We start from the raw sequence: 6,000 nt of genomic DNA on the forward strand, positions 1-6,000 counted from the left end.
TGGAAAGTTTGTCACTAATTGGGAGGGGGGTGTTGAGGCCAAAATGATGTTAATTTAAATTATTTTTTTAGTTTTAATGAGCAGATTTTAACGGTATTTACATCTACTAAATGGTATAGAAATGATGTTTTGTTTGTGGGGAAATTAAAATTAAATGCGGGGAATTTGCTATTATATTTGATTAAATTATTTATAATATAATATTATAAATTCTTATAATAAGTTGCACAGAGACATTAAATAAATAACAATTACTAACGTAAAATAAAAATTATCGTTTTATTAATATATTGCCATTTGACTGCGAATCAAATTATGTTAGAAATATAAACTCTTTGTATATAAAATTCAAATTCGTTATTCGCTCCCTAGCGGATTATATAAAGTGGTTCAAAGTAAAATGTGTTTCAATCGATGATCACTTCAACAACCTTATTATATTAAAGATATATAATACTATTTGCTTAGTTGATTATTTAATGAGATATCGACTGTTATGTAATATAATTTGATGAGATCTATTATTATATAAATGTATAATTTAGTCAGAAAAAAAATCAATGGTTTTTAAGCATTTTTATTGTTTTTTAGGGGGGGGGGAGTACACAAAAACTGACATCATATATAACGGGGGGTTGGCCAAAAATTGACAGAGTTTGACAAAGGGGAGAGGGGGAGTCGAAAAATTGAGAAAAAACGCTGACATCATTTATGGATGACCCCAATGCTAAAAAATGGTATTAATAAAAGAAAAGTTTTATCATTTATTGGATTATTCTCAAAAAGCTCATAATAAAGAATTTGTAATAATAATACAGTATCGTCCACAATTCATTTCGTCGCGTCCATAATTATTTTCGTCGCGTCAACAATTTTTTTCGTAATAAAAATATTTTAGTATTATTATCACAAAATATAATGGCAAACGAAAACAACACAAACATCAATCATTCGAATGTCGAAAAAGAAGAACAAACAAAAAACAATACTCCAACCGAAGAAAATATTTCTACAATAAAAAGAATGATGTATAGCAACGAATCAAGTCGATCTATTGCAAATGCAACAGGTTTTTCAATTGGGACGATTCAAAACTACGAAAACTTGAACAAGATCAAAATACAGCGCCTAAAAAGCGTGGTAGAGCGGCACGAAATAATATTGAAAGAAAGAGAGAAATTGGATTATTAATTAATGCAAATAATCCATTAACTACGATCGACATTGCAGAATTAATGCCCGAAGAACATAAATGCTCGATAACTACAATTAAAGGAGAATTAAAACAAATGGGATATACCCGTAAAAGGCTTAAATCGGTCGTTGTTGCGAGAAATTCAGCTCATGTAATAGCAACAAGGCTCACCTTTTGCAATCATATTTCTTTTTTACAAAATTCTGATCTGATTTATATTGATGAAACCGGTTTTAATTTGCACGATTCACGACATTATGGATATGCATTGTTGGGAAGTTCCCCATATATTACAGTCCCCACACAGAGAGGAAGGAATGTTAGCCTAATGTGTGCCATTTCAGTTACGGGATGTATAGGTTTTAAAATAAAGGTTGGGGCCTTTAATACTGCTAGCATGAACGAGTGGATCGAACAAGATTTAAGACCAGCTTTAAGCGATCGAAGATATGTTGTAATAATGGACAATGTGCAATTCCACCATTCATCAACTGTAGAATCGGCATTTCGAGAAAACAATTGTACTATCCAGTTTTTACCACCTTACAGCCCTCAACTTAAAACTATCGAGGAGTTTTTTGGTGTGATGAAAAGTTTATTCAGAAGGATGCAACCACGACCTAATAATCCACAAGAAATGATTAATATAAGCGAATGCTTAAATTAATCATTTCTTGTGGATTATTAGGTCGTGGTTGCATCATTGCAATTAAGAATTCTCCAAATGCCGATTCTACAGTTGACGAATAGTGGAATTGCACATTGTCCATTATTACAACATATCTTCGATCACTTAAAACTGGTCGTAAATCTTGTTCGATCCACTCGTTCATGTTAGCAGTATTAAAGGCGATCAACCTTTGTTTCAAAACCGTAACTGAAATGGCGCATATTAAGCTAACATTCCTTCCTCTCTGTGTGGGGACTGTAATATTTTTAAAAATTGTAATAATTTAAAAAAAATGTTTTTTAAATTTGAGTCAGAAAAAAAAACATTAATGTCATTAGCAAAAATAATATAATTAAGTATTTAAGACAAATAAATATCATTAATATAAATTAAAAACAACAGAGGTCCAAGTAATGATCCTTGGGGAACTCCGCAACTTATTGATTCAAATGGGGAACATGTTAAGTCATATGGTACTCCTTGTTTACGATTTTGTAAATAACATTGCAGCCATTTTGAGTTGGAGTGAATTACTCCATAATAAATCATCTTCTAAACAATATTTCAAGAGTACTTACATTTCTCATTCAGCTTATAAGTCCTTATAATAACGTTTTTGCTTTCTGTCGAAGCTTTTTTTATTGCTTTTCCGGCTGTGGATTCGTTCAGGATCATCTCTCTTCAACATCCAGCAGTAGTCCACTATCATGTTGACGTTCCTTTTTCCCTGATATCTTCTTTCCATTTCCTTTATGTCTTGGTGAAATCTTTTGCCTTGCTCTTCACTTACATCACCAAGGTTTGCAGGGAAGTGATTAAGATGTAAATGGAGAAAATGAACTTTAATGCTCATGTTACAGCCCAGCTTCTTAAAGTTGTCGAGCATGTCTGTGACAATGGTCTTATAGTTTGGATCTTTGTTGTTTCCTAGGAAACCGGTAACAACTAATTTAAAGGATGTCCATGCTGTCTTTTTTTTTGTTTCCATTTTGTCCACAAAATTAGGATCTCTCATAAGTTTTCTAATGTCTGGTCCGACAAAGATTCCTACCTTTAGCTTTGCCTCGGATAAACCAGAAAACTTCCCAAAAAGATATTTGAAAGTCTCCCCTTCTTTTGGAAAAGCCTTAACAAATTGTTTCATCAACCCCAACTTAATGTGAATTGGTGGAAGTAACACCTTTTTGGGATCCGCAAAGGTTTTACTTTCAACATTTTTAACCCCCACTTCTAAAGTTTTTCTCAAGGACCAAACTTTTTTTATGTAGTGCTGCTTTATGTCTCGACTGTCCCATTCAAAGAGAAAGCAAGGGAACTTTTTATTGCCACTTGGTTGACCAAGCAGCATTGAAACAACTTTTAAATCCCCGCACAGTGTCAATTTGTGGTCTTCGTAGCAGAGTTTGTTTAAAACCAGTTCAAGGTTTTCGTAACATTCTTTTAAGTAAACCAAGTGTCCAACTGGCATAGAAGCATACTTATTGCCATTGTGCAGAAGTACTGCTTTAAGGCTTCTTTTTGATGAATCGATTAAAAGTCTCCACTCATCAGGAGCATATTCTATTTTAAAACATGCCATAAGTCCAGAAACATCATTGCAAAATACCAGGTCAGCTTCTTGAGAGAAGAAATATAAAAATTCCTTTTCCCTTGATCGATACCAAGAAAAGAATGTCCCCGAGCCAACATATTTTTATCTTTCAATCTAGATCCTAAAACTTCTGCCAAGTCTTTAGGAAGACCTAGGTCTCTAACTAAATTGTTCAGTTCAGATTGTGAGAATGGAATGGGATCGGTTGTGCCAGAATCGTAGCAATCACTGTCTTCTTCACTATCACCTTGCTGAGCCAATGTCTCGTGATCATCTAAACTATCATCCAAAGAATCTGGAGGAGATTGTATTGGTACTCAAGGTCCATGAGGAATAGGATAAATGGCTGATTTAATGTTAAGAAATATCCTTTTTGTTTTTCACATTGAAACCTTGTACGTTGCAAGAACAAAAATAACAGTCATCACTATGATTTTTGAGCTCCCCCCAAATCATTGGTATTCCATAACGTAACGGTATTCCATAACGTACTTTTTACCTTGAAACCATTGCCTGAGCTCTTCAACACATATTGAATAAACTTTGTGTGGAGCCCAAGATTTATCTTGATCGCCTAACTTTATACCAAAATAGGCAAAATATACCTTTTCAACAAAATCGGAGATGTTTCTTTGTCGCTGATTAATGGTATAGTTACCACAAATGTAGCAGATGCAATCTGGTGAGTTTATACATCCTCTGGTAGCCATTGTCCATAAAACAACTTGTTCTTTAGGCTAAATAACAATTTGTGGAGATCTTAAAAACCAAAATTCAAACTTACTAATGTATTGAGTTATTTATAAAAAATATCGAGAAAGCTAAAACTAGACAAGCACTTTGTGAAATAACTGTACGTGAGGGAATTTTTTCACTATTTTCACAAATTTAATAAGTGATTTTTATAGTATTTTCAACTCAGCGTTGAAAATACTATAAAAATCACTTATTAAATTTGACACAATTTTTATGTCGCAGATCTGTGTAATTCATATATTCCGTCGGAAACGATTGAAAATCACCAAGTACAAATATGTCTACTGGTTCAACACTTTCATAATTAATAATAAGGCCTTTAATCTAATTGATTCTTGTATTCATCCAAAGACTCGACGATTTTGCAATGAAGAGAGATAAATACCATTATTATATTTAATTATTATCTATGATATGTACATACAATTTATATTGTATTATAATTATTCTTCATATTATTGATACTTTATTATTAATATTATTATTATTATTATATGTATTATTACTATAACTATTACATATATCATTATTATTTGTTTAACAATCTTTTCTTTTTTTTCTCTATTATTTATATTTTGTATGTTTTTTAGGTGTCACTCCATTAACTAGTTTGTAACTATAAAAGTGACACCTAACCAAATTCTATTAATTTATGATGAGCATTTGTAAATTTTTATTGATATGGTTGAACAAAAAGAAGAAAGAAAAAAAATTATAGTGTTTGTATTTTTTTTAACAAAGTTTCTTACGAGAATATGGTCATCTTCGTATAGAATAATGATATTTTAAAACAAATTTTTTCGAACAAAAACGCATTTCCACCAAATGGTCGACCATGCTCGTGTTTATTTTACTGGTGGAAGTATGAAATGTGAGTGTTTTTACAAATATTTTTGATAATGGTATATTCTAAATTTTGATAACCAACGTTTGCAAATAAAATTTATATCATTAGAAGTTATCAAAAGTTCAGTTGTCAATGGTTCAGTATATTCAACGTTTGATTTAAGTCCATGGCAGTTAAAAGTACATAATTTAAATGTTATCGGAAGTATGTTAGTAGTATATATTGAGAGTTCTGGGCCATGCCGTTTTTAACCATTAATTCATCCACAATTTCAACATCAATTTTAACCATTAATTCATCCACAATTTTAACAATAATTTTAACTATTAATCTACCTGCAATTTAATTATTATTTTAACCATTAATCTAACCACAATTTCAACAACAATTTCAACCAATAATTCAACCACAATTTAATTTATTATTTCAACCATTAATCTAACCACAATTTAATTTATTCTTTTAAGCATTAATCTAACCACAATTTAATTTATTATTTCAAGTATTAATCTAACCACAATTTCGATTCATAGTATATTTAATTTTTTATCTTAATTATATGCATAATGTTCTAACTTCATGTTTAATCTCATTTTTTATAAAATATAGAACTATTTTATAAAAAGAATTTCATTCTTCATTCTTCTTCTTTGTCAGAATCATCATCATTCTGGTAATTTAATTTGTATTGATTCAATCATTGAACCGATAAAAATACCTTCAATTTTTAAACATCCAACGACATTACATCTTTGATTTATATAATCATGACCTGAAGTTTCAGCAAGTGATTTATTATTTTTACGATAAAATAGTGAAGTTATTCTTAAATCTTTTTTCTTTTGTGTAAATAACTTTCCATATATTACTGGAGGTGCATTTGGTTTATCTGTATTATATCTTAAAATCTTTAAATTTGAAGTATTAACTTGGGATTTTCG

This window comes from Hydra vulgaris, chromosome 04 (genome assembly GCF_038396675.1).
Source record: "Hydra vulgaris chromosome 04, alternate assembly HydraT2T_AEP".
In the NCBI taxonomy this organism is placed as follows: Eukaryota; Metazoa; Cnidaria; class Hydrozoa; order Anthoathecata; family Hydridae; genus Hydra; species Hydra vulgaris.